The sequence below is a fragment of the Aythya ferina genome, assembly GCF_964211825.1.
Source record: "Aythya ferina genome assembly, chromosome: 5".
In the NCBI taxonomy this organism is placed as follows: Eukaryota; Metazoa; Chordata; class Aves; order Anseriformes; family Anatidae; genus Aythya; species Aythya ferina.
In genome coordinates, this window is record NC_140301.1 from 20757652 (window position 1) to 20774450 (window position 16799).

General features: G+C 37.8%; 1 protein-coding gene across 11 annotated transcripts in view; it reads right to left on the reverse strand.

Annotated features, from left to right (window-relative positions):
• NPAS3 (neuronal PAS domain protein 3) overlaps positions 1 to 16799 on the reverse strand; it is a 615258-nt gene that overhangs the window by 487198 nt on the left and 111261 nt on the right. For 2 of the 11 annotated variants that reach the window (XM_084521183.1, XM_084521181.1), the window contains one exon: positions 2592 to 2782. The exons of the other annotated variants lie outside the window; for them this stretch is intronic. The gene's annotated coding sequence lies outside the window, so the exon portion shown is untranslated. The remainder of the gene's footprint in view (positions 1 to 2591; positions 2783 to 16799) is intronic. 11 annotated transcript variants of the gene reach the window in all.

Below are 16799 nucleotides of genomic sequence, written 5' to 3' on the forward strand. Positions count from 1 at the left end.
TAACTGTATAAATATTAAGAAAATCTATGAAAGTAACCATTATTCAGAAGGTACTAAACTGTTAGTGAGTAGCAGGATTCTCTCAGTAAAAGAGAGATGTAACAGAAGATCATACAAGACATAAAAGACCAAGGAAAATGCGGAAGTATACTAGTAAATCAGAGGTCTGAAGTAGAAAACATGTTTATATAATAAATCAAGTGTGTGTTTGTAGCATTTCTCTTCTGCCTTTCTAAAAGACAAGGTTTGGTTGAACAGAACACAGATGTTTCCAGAATTCCAGGCTCCACATGTGAAAATCTAATATGCGACAATACACTTGATTTTTAATAGTTGGCTCAAGCCTTTCAAAGACAGTTTGAAATGTTAAGAATAACACTTGGGAGTAGTAGTCTTCCTTGCTGTTGCCAAACTGGTGATAAGTAAAGCTGAAAAGTAATTGTTCTCAGCCTCTCTAAGCAACAAATGGGTGAGAGAAATGTCCTTTGGAAATTGCAGAATGCTAGTGGCTGACTTACATTTCTTAAAAGATTTGGTGAAGGGAGAGAACAGAGAACAGGAATTTAGGTTCTGGAGAACAAGAAGGAAAAAGTTTTTCACCAAATTAAATATATCAGCTACATCAGCTACAAGGGGAGAAAACATGGCTATTGATGAAATAGCAATCTCAAATGTCACTGTCACAGCTCCAGCAACAATTAATAGCTTCTGTGTTAATTTTTTCACACAAACTAAGGGACCTAAGGGTCTTTCCACCTCTTCTAGTGAGAGAACAGTAGCAGTAGTGCTAAAAGCGATTAAGAACCCTAACTGATCATTCCTTTCCTGTCTTCACTGCCAGTGTCACAAGCTCTATTTTTCCTAAAATATGCAGTTCAATCTGACCCAGTATTTTGACAGGGAAAGAAACAATGGAAGGGGGGAAAAATGAGTGATAGCTCCTGAAAGCGAAGACTGAGGGATGCTCAGTCTAAAAGAGGGTCCAAGCCTTCGTGTCTCCTCACTTTTTGAGTTTTAGTATCTCCTCAAATTGCGTGTATGTGGTAGCAATCACTATTTACAGCAAATGTTACTCCAAGGGCTATCACCATGCAACTCATTCAGACCTCTGGTCTGCTACAGCAGAGTGTTGTGAAGAGCTTCCATTGCCATAGGGAAACTGATCCTAATTTCACTAATTTTATATTGTTTCTGACCAGTCTAACATAGCATATCTTCAGTTCAGTCAACTGCAAATATCTGAAGAGAAAAAAATATGCATATCACACAAACATCCTTAACAATTTTTCAGGTTTAGGTACGAACATGCTCTAAGAAAGCAAGAGTTAAAACATGTCAAGGCAGACATGCTTCACCTCATCAATAGATATTTTAACTATTTTATTTCACCAGCTCCTTTAAAAGCTACACATAGCTACGAAAAAGTAAAATTTGAGGAACTATTTTATCACAGTAAGTTATAACAGAAACTAATGCCCAGCAAATTCAGAAAAAGCACTCACTGACTGTGAATAGTCACTGCAAATTCTCAATTTCTGATAAAGATGTTTTCAGCCAATGGAATTCTGCTGCATTTTCCATACATACACAGAACAAAAGTGGAAAAATGCATCTTTTTACATTTTTCAGGAGTCTATTGGAAATAAAATATCTTATAATGCATGTTACTTAATACCGCAAACTCACGACACCAAGTATGCATTGCAATTATCTTTTTTTTTCTTCATTGCACATCAGTTGTCTCTATACATTGAGATAATTGAGCCAATACTAACAAAAATGTCTACTTATAAAATGCATGAGTTCTAAAAAAATTTATTAGGGTTTCCATCACTGAATATGACTTTTCCAAAAAAAAAAAAATCTTACTTTCACTAGTTTTAAGACATAAATAGGTTATACAATGCAAAACTAGAAGCTTCTCAAATTTATGAAGAGCCTACAGCTGTTTTCTTCTCTCTGAAAAATATGTGGCAGTAAACATTTCTCTTCTGTTTCTGTTCTGTGGTTGTAGAGAATCTGAGCTCCTGCCTTAATATACAGTTCTTGCCACAGAGAACTGGTGGCAAAATATAAATTCTCACATAAAAAATTCTCAGTAAGAGAAGATAAATCATCTTACAACAACTATATGTTATTATAATACATTAAGTAGTTTGGGTCTGAGAGCAGCAATATCATCTAATCCCACTGCATGTCCAGTTAAAAGTTTCCACTTTAATGAAAAAATATCCTTATGAAAGCAATACACATGCCATTTTGCATTGGTCTGAGAATTTTGTGGGAATACTGCTAAGACATGACTTCTCAGAAATATACTGTATTGGAAATTCAATATGTTCCCCCCCCCCCTTAGCATGCAAAGGAAGTACCTTTCTTCTTTCTCTGTTCAGAGCATATTCAGTAGCATCTACAAGTGTGCAAGAACAAACGATATAGTTTATCCCCGTAGGAGCTCTTTGATAACAGAATTTAAGACCAGAAAGATGTTGGATTATTTACTTTTGGACTTCTGCATAATCAATCACTCAGTTTCAGCTCTTAACTTCCTAATTTCTGTATTGAAACCAGTGAGTTGATAGCTAACATACATCCTACAAGAAGTTAGCCAACATGAATTTGAAAGCGTCTACAGATGGCAAGCCCATCATTTTCTCAGAGTAATTCCCCAGCAGTGCCAAGTTTCTCTGCTGAATTCTTCAGGTTTCAACTTCCAGCCAGGGGCTCCTCCTGTGGAGGTCTGTTCTGTTCAAGGTACAATAGAAGGTAGTCCTTTGGGTCCCTGTGAAGGTAGTCATGCACTATGAGTCAAATCATCTTTTAGTCTCTTTTATGTAAGAGAAAACTTATCCAGCATATCTGAAGTCAGAAAATTTCCTCATTCTACATCACTCTGAAAAACAGGAAAAGCCCTTTTTGCAGAAACCTTAATGCCATGAAAAGACAAGACTGACCACCATGCTATATGAATCTCTGATTTTAAATGCTCGTGATCTTCCATTCTGAAGGCTACTACTATAAAGGTTGCTCCTGAGTGACCTCCAGGATCATTCTGGCACAGACAGTTCTCAGGAGCACCTTGGACAACAGCAAGACAGACAACTCTCTGTCAATGTCAAAGAAAAGCCTAGTCCCACACTCCATATGATCTCATGTTACAACAGAAAGAGAGATTGGGATCTACTACAATGTTGCATATTAGTTAGGTGAACTGTTAAATACACAAAATTTTCTTCAATTCCAAATGAAGATTCACAGAAAGATACCAAAGCTGCAGTTCCAGCCCTCTAGGGCTGACGATCTGTTCCTCTATACCAGATTTCTAGCAATCAATACCATTGTAGGGAAACGTGAACTGAGCATGTCTCAAATCCTGTCCAGGAAAGTTTCCTGACAAGACTTGTACACATGGCATCAGTCAGCCAGAGAATAAACTCCTTTTTCTCACAGGCAATGAGTAAAGCTGCTAGCAAATATATGCTCCCCCTCCCCCCCACTCTCATCTTTCCACTACCAGTGGAAAAGCAATAGAAGTGCTCTGTTACATTACATATATTTGCCATTCATCCTGGTTTAACATACAGTAAATTTTTAACAGAAATTTGTCCAAGTACAGGTTGTTCTCTAGCTTCAGATCAAGTTTTAACAGCAAGCAAGCTGAAGAGGCCCAAACCAACACCTTAATATCAAAATTCAGCATCTCCAAACTGCTGCAATTTAGAACATTTAATTTATTCTAGTAAACATGGTTGTGATTTATTTTCTCAATATTCAGACAGTTTATACTAAAAAGAGGAAATACCTGGAAGCTGTGCGCACATACCAGGAATCTTGTTTAGTAACTGTTACTGCAGGAATATGGTTTGACTTTAAACTGGTATGACATATGCCAAAACAAAATGGCATTAAATCTAATATTGATCAAAATACAAAACTAAGGTTTCTAAACAAAACCTTAGTTACATTTATTTAAATCAGTACTGTAGAATAAAGTCTCCACAGGATTTTAGAAAGATTATTTTTTTGTACACAGAAAGCTTTCCTATCAATACCAAGGTAATAATGGATTCTCTGCACTCCAACTACTTATTTTTCATTCTTTTAGTTAGCACAGCCTGCAAACTACAGATTAGAGAGCACAGGCCAGGGTACAGATGGCACTGAGTAATCTGTTCACTCCTAAAAACCAGACTTATGAAAAATATAATTTGTGCTTATTTTGCACAAAGAAAACTTTGTTGATTTATTTGTTGTTACACAAATCAGAATTAAGATCTTTTTCTCTAATAATAAGCCAATGAACTTAACACTCTTCATATGTGCCTAGTGAGGGAAACAGAACTACAAACAGAAAGATATAAAATACAATCTTTATTAATATTTTATTCAATATAGAAAATAAAGAAAACCCTGAAAATAAGCAGACAGCTACACATGCAGTTTGTATTCACGTGAAGTTTTCTCTCTATGCAAGTTACTGAATTTAACTTCCTGTAATCTACTCTTCTACATGCAGAATGTATTTTTCTAAATAAATAAATATTAAAGGCTGTACAGGAGGTGTATGGTTTAAATCAGCTTATGAAGCTTTTGGGGAAACACTGTCCTAGTGTAATCAAAATGGTATTTTGATAACATAACAAAATCAATAATAGAGAAGATGTTCTTTTTCTTCAAAGGTGCTGTGTTTTGAAAATATTGCCATGTAGTATTTACGGTAACAGCTGTACAGTTAAACTTTAGGCACAAACTGAACTGCAGAGGATCTGCTGCATAAATAAAATTCCCATGGCAACTAAATGTGCTACTAGATAACAGAGAAAAAAGGATTTATGTGTTTGCTGAGCTGTCTTGCCCTAGAGGAATTCTCCAGGCAAATGCAGGCCACCTGCCACATGTTATATTAAGCTCAGCCTTCTGGACTTATTTTTAAATCTGCAGCAAAAAAGGTCCACCAAGTTTTATTTGAAAGTTCCACTGTCATATTCCCAGCCTCTCCAAAACAGATAGTTCACTCCTCTGTATGCTTCCTATGTTGCTTGCATCAAACGTTTTATAATGAATAGGTGTACTTATGCTTGTAACTTTTTAATCTTAAACCCCTCCCCAAACTGGGCAAACAACTTGAGTCCTTAATTCACACAGTTTTCATGCATACCTTCTTTTACTGAGATGTACTATAAAGTGTGCATACTTTTTTCAACTTCACAAAAAAGTTTTTACTAAAAGGAAAAGCATTTTGAACAGATCATTCATGTATTATCTTTCTACATAGCAAATAGCTTTTGTCCTACCTTTTTGACCAATAAGGTATTTTCTTACCTTTGTATTTAAGAAAAAAACGTTTTCACTGGACTACAATGCTAACAGAAAAGCATTGCTAGAGAATGCTTTAAGTCAGAATATTATACCTCAAATCTGAAGGCCATAAAAATACATTGAAGGAAAAAAAGTATCACCTAGAAGAAACACGCAAACTTATTGCAAATAATGTCAAGTTACCAAAGGACAAGATCATGTATGAAGACACAGAATGTTGTTTATATTTTCTCTGCCACTTTTGCTACTGAAGATTACGTAAAAGAAACTCAAGAAACTATTTTAAAGTCAAGTCTATCCTGGTGCATGAGCTGGATACTTCCAGGAAGGATACTACTTTACTCAGCTATCTCCTCACTGGGGAAGGCTTGGGACATTTTAAAAGAGGCAACAGAGCTTGACTCGTAACAGGATGAATTATAATGTGTGAACACACACCGGAAATGCTTTTCAGGGAGTTTGTCAATCTAATCTAATAGCTGAGTCCATGTTTTAGCATCAGGCAGGCACAGTGTCATCAAATTGGGCACCTGTGCTTATGAAACACCTTCATATTACCTTTATAAAGTGGGGAAAGTATATGGTCAACTCATCAACATGAGCTTCCTACTTTCTTGCAATTATCCATTTCAGAGTTGGTCATTTACATCCCCAGCTGAGCCTAACCATCTTGCTTCAGCTCCACATGAACTATAAACTTCATCCACGATTCACATGAATTAGATCTAGACTTGTACTAACATGAAAATCTTTTGGTAAGTACTAGGAAAGTATAAATTCCCATTATCTTTTATTCTTGCTCCTGCTAGAGCAGGAAACCTGTAAACTCAGTGTTTTAATAAAGAAAAAAAGATTAATTTTCTTGAACTTAGGTTGCAACTGTCACCACAATTTAATTACTCCTCTAGACATACATACACAAAGTATTTGAATGTAAAATTCAGAATTGCATGTGGAGGAGCAGGGAAAGCGGATGCTGAGGTTGTATAAGTGAGCTTTTATGGAATACTTGCACATTACTACTGTGTAACAATATCTGCCTTATACAAAAGCATTAAAGGAAGTGTTCACCACAAATTAGCTGATAGTCCATGTGACATTAGCATATAAGTCTTCATATGTTTATTACAAACAACAGTCTGCATTCCCTACATTCTTTTAGAAAAGGGTTAACCCCCTTTTCTAAAAAAGACTAGCATTAAGTTTTACTTTGGCTTGAGTTTTGTTAGATGTGATCACATAAAATACTCCACCGATAGATATGACAAATGCACTTTATATTTCAATGTGTCAAACCATTTCAATACTCAGGAACTATGTTGAAGCTGGCAGGCAAGCAGACTATATTAAATTTTTCTCTGGAATCGACTTCAATTCTGCACTGAATTATTGGAATTTTAGTGACCCTAAAAAAGGCTGTCAGAAATAATATTCAACACAGTTTTCGAATCTAATGCTCTATTACACATACTTCATATAAAATAATATAGTTTCAATGTAAGCAAACCAGTCAAGAACAACATTCTATTTGTACTTGTAATTTTAGATACACTTTAATATTGATTTGTCACAGCATTTTTAAATGTACTTTTGCCTTAAAAGAATATTCAGAGGCTATGTTTGGTGATTCAATTGTTGTGGATTTCATACAAATGGAAGCCATTTTATTTTTATTTTTACCATGAGGACAGTAAACCCATTAAAAGGTATTTCAAAGCCCTGATTTTTCAAGACTCCTATATTCCGAAATAGCACAAAATTCTCATAATAATATTCTAGTGCCAGAAAACTAGTTGCATTTACAAACCACCTAACTCCTCCCTCCTTCCATTTAGCTCAATACTCTTTGTGCATAATGAAATTCAACAGCAGCATTTGTTTTTTCTTCAATTAGTAAAAAGTTGACTATTTTGCTTTTAAGACATCTTTGGTCTTAACATGTTTTACTATTTCTACTAATAACATTAAAAAAGAGTTACACCTCCCATTTTACTTGATCACTAATAATTCCAATCACTTCCTTCTGTTAAATCACTACTATTACAAAATGCTAGAAGTAACGATGCTAAGTATAGTAATATGTTTGCTTTTATATCCACTAGATAGACGTACAGAAGTTGCAAGATCTTGGTGTGCTCCACTTAAATAAAGGAATTCAATTGTACATCGCACCTCAGGAGACAGCATGGTTAAATCCACAGTAGCTCAGTAAGCAACACAGAAAGCCCATCAGCAGCTTTACTATATGACAGACCCAGAGGCAACTCGAGAGCTGTCAGCACAACTGCCTGTGAAGCTCACAAGGGAAGCAATAGCCAATTATACCCCATGACCCACTACTGGAAAACACAGTGAAAAAGATACGAAATCAAGAGCTTGAGAAAAAATAATCAAACTTTTCAAAAAACAAAACAAAACAAAAAACAACAACAACAAAAAAAAAAACTATGTACTCTACATCCTCTCAAGCAATGCATCTCACTTTTGTTTTATTTTTAATTTTTAGTTAAAGGTTTTAAGAATACAGTATCATTCAGTAACCACTGCCCGAGCTGTGATTCGCATTAAGACAACCCAGAAAAGGGGGGGAGGGGTCACGTTATCAATATGCCCAACATGGATAAAAATATATACACTACATATATTTACCTGGAAAATGAGCCATAGCTATAGCTGCAGACATTTAATACTTGCATCTGCTTTTATCTCCACTGTGACTAGATACTCTTAAATAACCAGTATATTAGGCTTATGTGGCAAGAATTTGGTCACAGGCGGGTTGCTGCAGGGGAGGCCTCTGTGAGAAAAGCCCAGGAGCTGCTCCATATCAGATCAGAGACAGTCCCAGCCAGCTCCAAAAGGGACCCACCACTGGCCAGAGCTGACCCAGTGAGCAATGATGGATGGGCCTCTAGGGACAGCAGATTGAAGAAAAGGGAAAAAAATTGCTGCAAGGGAGAAAACGTGAGAGAGAATCCTACAGGCACCAAGATCAGTGCAGTAGGAAGGCAGGAAGTGCTCAGGCACCAAAGCAGAGGTTCCCCTGCAGCTTGTGGAGAGGCCCCTGGTGGAGCAGGCTGTCCCCCTGCAGCCCATGGGTCCCACATGAAGCAGATCTCCATGCTGCAGCCCATGGAGTAGCCCCCAGTGGAGCAGGTGGATGTGGCCTGGAGGAGGCTATGGCCCATGGAGAGCCCCTAGGCCAGAGCTGCAGCCCCTAAAGAGGATCCTATGCATGTGCAGGAAACCTGGGGGGAGCTGCTGCCCATGGGGGACCTGTGCTGGAGCAGTTTGCTCCTGGGGGATGGATGGACCCCATGGTACAGAGCCATATGGGAGCAGTTCTTGAAGAGCTGCTGCCTGTGGAAGCCCACACAGGATCCGTTCAGGAAGGATGAACTCATGTGAGAGGGACCCCACGTGGAGCAGGGACAGAGAGTGACCATGAAGGAGCAGTAGAGACAGTGTCACTGACTGACTGCAACCCCCATTCCCCTGGGCCACTTGGTGAGAGGACACAGGGGAAGGTGGATAGGGGGAAAGTGTTTTTGCTTGGCTTTTGGTTTCCCATTGCCCTAGCCTGTTAGTAATAGGCAACAAAATCCATTAATCACCCTATGTTGAGCCTGTTTTACCTGCGACAGCAACTGGTTGGTGAAGTCCCTGTCCGTATCTTAACCCATGAGCCTTTTTTCATCATATTTTCTCTCCGTGTTCTTTTGAGGAGGAGGAGTGAGAAAGTAGCATGGTGGAGTGCAGTCTATCAGTGTGAAACCACCACAACTGGCTCTCAAATCAGCATAAATGATCAGCCTCAAAGGCAAAGCAGACTCATCTAGAAAGGAATCAAACCTACCTGCTAACTTGCTTTCCACCCAGCCAACTCCAATGGGTTGGTCTGATTAGCTACAGGAATGAATATGGGGAAATATGAATCTTGCTCACAGCAGCAGCAAACTAATGAAGATCAAAGCTGTGTCCAGTTCTGGGCTCCCCGGTGCAAAAAAGACAATGATCTCCTGGAAATAGTCCAGGGGAGGGCCACAAAGATGATAGGGGACCTGGAGCATCTTCCCTATGAGGAAAGGCTGAGAGACCTGGGTCTGTTCAGCCTGGAGAAGAGACAACTGAAAGGGGATCTTATCAATATTTACAAATACTTCAAGTGTGGGAGACAGAGGGATTTGGCCAACCTCTTTTCAGTGGTTTGCAGGGACAGGACAAGGGGTAATGGTTACAAGATAGAGCACAGGAAGTTCCGCGCAAACATGCGAAGGAACTTCTTCACAGTAAGGGTGACAGTACTGGAACAGGCTGCCCAGGGAGGCTGTGGAGTCTCCTTCTCTGGAGATATTTAAGGGCCATGTAGACACCCACCTGGGCAACCTGCTCTAGGGGACCTGCTTTGGCAGGGGGGTTGGACCCGATAATCTCTTGAGGACCCTTCCAATCCCTACAATTCTGTGAAAACAATCTCTTCTGAATTGATTTACCTCCTCCTTCTGACTAGCATTGAGTTTCCCCAACTTCACTGTTGCACAGGTCCTCCAATACTTCACTGTTAGACATGACACTGGTTTAAAACCTGGTTTAAGTGTGAGTTCAGTTAACTGCTTTGAAATCATGCATGTGACACTGACATGAGCAACATCCTGAAAGTTAAGCCTGGAGTTATTTCTAGTTTTATGTGTAGAAAGTCATTTCAGGGGGAAATCTTAACTACAGAAACTAATAATTTCCAGAAACCTACTTCAATGAGAACAGTATCAATCCCATATCTGTCTATGCTGAAGTCACCATGTGTGGACGTCTATTACACAGCTTGCGCCATTGTTTTAATGAAAAAACAACCCACTACACTTAATGTGTTTGAGGGTTCAAGGGTTTTGAAGATACACAGGTCTTTGGAAAGCCATCAATATGCAAGATGAATTTCACTCTTTCACAGAGGTAGGAGTGCTTGATTGACAGATAAAATATGAAGTAATTCATCAGTTATAAGACATCAAGGAAGTGCAAAGCATTATGAAGCATACTGACAGTGGGTTAAATACCGACATAGGGAAAAGATATTAAACATGTTTCAATGTTTTAAAAACTAAAAACAGATTAAGTATTTGTCTCAGCAGAAGATAAACAAAAAGAACCTCTACATCAGTGTCCCAGAAAGAACTGAGATAACTGGCATACTGGTTTAACTTTCCTAACTTCAAAACATAAGTGATCAAGATGTGGCAGGAGTTACTGAATGCAGACAGTGTTTGAAGATATGATTGGGGCCAGTTTTATGGTTGACACCACTCTGGAATCTGATGTGACAGGAGCCACATCTGAAAGTGGAGTCCCAAAACACTTTGTTCAACAAGAAGGTTTTGCTAAGCAATAAGCAAAATAATGGCTTCCTAAAATAACTGGATGACCAAAGGTCCTGGTATCAAATGCTAAACAAAATACAATTTAACCTCTCACCTTAAATATTTTTTAGGGATGCAATACCCCTTCTCTAGTTAATGCAGTACTGTGCCAATGGTTCAAGACTTACAAAATAAGGTCTTTTTTTCTGTAGCCAAAGTTCCTTAAAATATGAACCAAAGGAAGAAGAGAAAAACACTTCATGGTGGAACAAGGAAAATGCTAGATATTTCCCTTCTAATATTAGCATTTGCCTGAAATTTAGGTGACTTAACATCTGTGAAGACAAATGACCAGCACTGTATTTTCTAGAAACCAATTAAGTCTATCTCTGTTAATAGTCACATCCCTAGCCATTTACTGTGGATCTATGCAGTGCACATAGATTTTCATCTTTAGTTTGGTGAAATGAAGCGTTCCTCAGAATACTTCCGTAGAAGAAATTTCAGCTATACAGCTAATAATACACTGACAACCTGGCTTTGTATAAGGTTCACTGCTAGGGACATTGAGAACATATCAGTCCTTGAAGAAGCAGTTTGACTGCTACAAATCTCTGTCAACAAGAAGCAAGGATTGGGTGAATAAAATGAGCAAGGGTGTGGAATGATCTGAACATTTCCTGGTGCAAACAAACTGCAAATGTCTCCAAAGGATGGTTTAGGAAAGTTCTTGCCCCCTATCAAGGATTTCTAAATAAAAGAACAATCTAACCTTCAATAAAATACTTTTCAAAGGTTTTAATGAATAAAAATTAGATTAGGTAATCAATACTTATTACTATGTTATATTTTTATCAAATTATATCCACAAACATCCTCTTCTCATCCACTTTTGGATTCCAGAGTGGGTTCTGATTGACATTCCTCTAAACAAAGGTTGACCAATATATATGCCTACATTATTGACATTTTGTCAATAGTAGCAACTTACAACTTGTCTAATAACTGAAAGCTAATGAAAATCAGCTCCTGCCAAGTCTGGTAACTCACAATAATACTACCTAGCCTTCACTGAACTGCAAAGGCAAAGGCCAGCTTTTGCTATACTGCAGGCCAGCTTCTGCTATATTACAGCCATCTGTGTAGTATTGTTCTGGAAAAGAAAGAAAAGATTCCCTTCATAATTATTGTTCAAGTTAAAATGAAATTAGATATGTTGTCATGACCTGGACTTGAACACAGTACAAATATGTTGTAGCTACAGGACACTGTGGTCATTTCTTGTTTTTGTGACTTATCCCCAGTTATTTTGTTTCACAAAAATTTGTTACTGAGAATTTCCTCCACAGTAAACATAAGTTATAGTCAGATCTATGATCTGGCTCAGACTTACAGAAACATTTATGTATTAAGCAGAGAAATCCTTGTAATTTCACTCTGCTTTCCTTGATAAAAACTGGAAACTTAATACTGTTTTTTTTGTTGTTGTTCTGAATATAGGGATGAAAGTTACTTTGCTTTGGTTACTATTGGACAGTGCTTACCAGTCATACAAATGTGTAAACCATATGTGAAATTTAGCCATAGAATTTTAGCAAAATGGCTTAACCATAACTTGCAAAAAATAAAAACAACCTCAAATTAGCATTAGTTAACCATTTTCAATACTATGCAAAGAGCCTTAATAGGAGTACTTTTATCTTGTAAGGTCTGCCTAAAGTGATTACAGAGGTGTTTTTTTTGTTTCTTTCTCAAGAAAAGAACTGTCTATAAAACATACAAATACATGTATCTCCAACTGTTTTACATAGTCAAACAGACACCGATCATAAATCCATTTGTTATCAACAGGAACAAGTCTCACACCCTACTAGTTTAGTAGTATTTCATATACTCTTCCCCAATGACTCAATGAAATTTAACAAGCAAAGCATTTACTGATTTCTAGTTTAAGCTGTCAAGCTTCTAGAGTTTACTGAAGAATTTGTAGAACATTCAGAACAAAAGCAGTCCAGCTAACACCCAAGCCAATAGATTCTATCCAGAAGTGAAGGAAGATGAGTTGAAATAGTTTTCTTTTGTTATATGAATAACATAACACGTTATTTCCTTACAATACAAGAAGCATTTTAGGGGTAGGGATTTGTTTAAAAGACAGAAATATCCACAAGAAAAGCATATGAAAAAGCTTCATTATTGTGCATTCTTTTCTCCATTTGCTGAACATATCCCAACGTAAGTGACAAGAGAAAAATCAAGCACATTCATTTGACAGAGCAAATGTGGTCCATAAAAGGTGAGGCAAATATTTTTGAACGCCAGCTGGAAGATATTCCATTGTGGTAAAATTGTAAGTATGCACACTAAAGAATATGGCCGGGCATATGATAAACTTCCAAGTCTGATGACAACACTCAGACCACTCACTGCACTTAAAGTTAAGCCACGTTTGGATGCCACCTGGAAGCACTTCACTTTGAAGGCATTCTAGAACCAAAATGAAGTTGCTTTTCAAACAACAGACAAAATTAAATTCATCCTTCAGAAGAATTCCCTGCAGCATGGCTCATGAGCTACAGTAAGGGGACCAGAAGAAAGGCCGCTTCACAAAGAATTGAAATATTGTGATGTTTAACATCTGCCTCCCAGGCAACTGGCTAGCTTAAGAAATTGAAGTACCTGGTCAGCATGCTAGGACCCGCACGTCTAAATCACTATCCACTGCTCTGACCAACTCAAAGAACCTACTAGCAGCTGCAAGAAGCTGCCTTTTGAAAGAAAGTTCAGTCTTGAATATTTATTTTTATTCGAATAATAATGATTTTGAGTGCTTTATAAAACAGCTTAATCTAAAATAACTGAAGGGGACAAAGAGGTATTTCTCTAGTCTGAAACTTTTTTTCCTGGATGAGCAAAAACTTTCTCTCCCATCCACTCTAGATACACTTTGTAGGAACTAGCTAGCTTTGGTTTAAAAGCAACTGTCTTAATTTGGGTTACTACAGCTGATAAAAAATTGTTTAGTTGTTGTAAACAAATACATTGCCTACTAGAGAAAATGTATTTCCAGGAAACGTTTCACATCCTCAAATAATTTCATAACCTTAAAATATTTCAGACTGCATCTTGTCGTAGAACTCTTCAAATACAATTTGTCTCAGTTCTTCAATATCAGATTACCTTGTTACCAGTTACTTCTTAAGCATTTCCACTGGTGGCTGTCCTCAGTCACAGCTGCCTGCCCTCATTTACATGCCTCTCTTTCACTGTTTTCTGAACCTTGAAGATATCCATAGCTTATCACAAAAAAAAAAAAAAAAGGCTATGGGAGAATATATGTATTTGATGTCACTGTTGTTTTCTGTGCTACACTCCTGCTGCCACAATACAAAAGGTGCCACTGTTACTGTTCCAGCAACTCCTACATCCTTCTGTACTCCCTGCTGCTTTGCCCTACTGCTTATGTCTGCCCAACTCATGCTGCCACAAGACTGTTACATAAAAGCCATGAATACCCTTCATTTACAAATAAGAAATCCCAAGCCAATCTGATTCTTTCTCCCTGCTTTTATGGTATTGCTATGAAAAAAACTTCCCTTTGCCCAGTCACATTTTGTCCCTGACTGTCTTTGAAGTTTCTCTGAAGGCAAAGAGCTTCCATATAAAATACCTACCAAAAAATAACATCCCATTCGCTCATCCCTCCCCAGTATAGTTAAACAGTTCAGTGGTGAAAATTATTATATTTGTGAGCATTCAGAATTTTAATCATAATTTCTTTGACATGCAGAAATAAACAGTGTGTGTGAAGTGGCATTCTTTAGAAAGCAGAATCCCAAATCAAAAAGATACAAGTCAAGGAAAGGCTCTGTTCCCTGCTAAATTCATTGCAATGGGAGCCATCAGAATTTAGCAGCATTGATAGGTTTATATTCGTGCCTGTCTTCACTCTGTACTTTTGCAATTCTCCCCAAAACAACTAATGCTGCAGGTGGTTTGAGCTCCTTCCTCCCCACTCTACCTACCCCATTCTCCCCCAACAAAAAAAAACATCCACCTCACAGAAAGCCTCTGCAACTGTGTTCAACTAAATCACATTAATGCTACCTCAACAGAAGCTTTCTTATTTCTGAGACTCTCTTCTGCCCCTGAATAGGGAGCTTTGTTACATCAATATTCTTGCTAAAGTACAAGTTGCATTCATTGTTTCCATCATCACACACACAACGCTGGGATAACAGTATGGCAGTGTGAACACCTACATCCTGCATATGAACAACTGGGGGTCTGAAGGACATAGAACAGAAGAGAAATACAGCAAAAGGATTGGTATCAGATAGCTACATGAATTAACTCATGTAATTATTGGAAGACCCAAACATCTGTAATGGTTTATGGATAAGTGTACTTGATGTCTGTTGGTATCCTCAGGGTTCATTTCTGGTTAAGTTCTAAGAAGCAAATTTTTCAGATTGCTTCAAGAAGAAAGCTGGCTGCAGTGGTCGCCTCTGGCACCAGCCAGCTCACAGACTAGAGGCTTTGCTCACTACAGAATAATTTCTCTGGTAAGGTTAATCACACTCCTTCCAGTTATTATGGAAACCCTATCAGGCATGTTTGACTGTTATAAACAACACCAGTCTATTACCCATGACAGCAACAATTTTCTGAGATGTCAGTAAATCACTGTAACCCAGCTGTGTGCCAGCTCCTTTTGGCACTTGCTCACTGAATTGAATTCCTCACACCAGAGGTGTTTGTGCAAGGAGACAAGGAAGTGTTCACAGCTTGTCCTAGCAAGCAGGAGGGATGGGAGCACTCCACTGGGAGCAGAGGGACACAGGGATGACAAACTGAGATGATCTTCCTTGAGAGTACAGATGAGTGCTTTGAACTCAAGTCAACTTAAAAAGAGATTTAGAAAAGAAGTGCTCAAAGGGAAAGGAGGTGTGACCAATGCAAAAGGCAAGGAATAACAGAAAAATCCAAAAAGCTACATTCAAAATTGACTGGTTTTGTCTACAAGCAGGTTGTCAAAAAAAAAAAAAAAAAAAAAAAAAAAAAAACAATGTAACAAATAAGGAATGAGATACCAAAGGCTTGAATGAGAGTTTTAATGATAGAAACACAGATGCTGCCTTTTGGAGATGCAATCAGACCCTGAAAATTTGGGAGTATACATCTGAATATAACAAAATATTTCAAAAATTCAAAAGGTCATTTCATGGCCAAAATTCTGTGATGTGAGAATTAGGCTCTGTTAAAGACTAAAAGATTATATACAAACAAGGAGCATTTTTGGAAAAAAATATCCCATGATCCTTTTTCCCTGCACAAGTTAATTTCAAATGAATGATATGCGAACACTGGAACAATTATGTCAAACTTACACCCTGCAAGTCTTTGCTCCCCCAACATGCATGTACTGAGATGGGAAGCTTACTCTGATGCAAGAGAACCTAGGTGGGACTAATTCTAGTCCTGGTGGTTACTGTGAAAGAACCTTCACATATTTGCCTGTTATAGCCAACGTTGGTATCTCCGAACAATAAGACCAGGCCTCAGAGATACCAGTTAATCACAGCCATAACACTTCTGTCTACCATCTAGACATTAATCTGAAGAGAGAATGAGATCTTCAGAATGAAAAACAACAAAGACACAGCGAGAGGACAACCACCCTGATTTACTTTGTCACATGTGGAACAGAATCACAATATGCAGTTGTACCTAGATCATAAATGAGACCAGGTATTACATGGAAAAAAACAAGATGTAATTTCTGGGTAGCTGTTGCATTATATTTTGATTATAAACAAATGATTGTAATAAGACTTCCCCAAAACAGACCTGGAAAAGGAAGGTATGAGTTTGTTTCTAACACTCTGGTTAGGCTCATGGTGTTCTCAAACAGTATTAACAGGTGTCTTAGACAAGACCTTCACGGTGATATCACACAACTCTGTTATTAATCTGTTATTTTAGCACCATATGGCTCTGTTTATGCAAATCCAAAAAAATGTTGTTCTGTATTTGTTTAAACTTTTCATTTGTACAGAACCCTGATCAAAAAAGATTAGGCAGAAAGGGATAAGGGTGTTTTCTTGTTTCTCAACACCACTATAG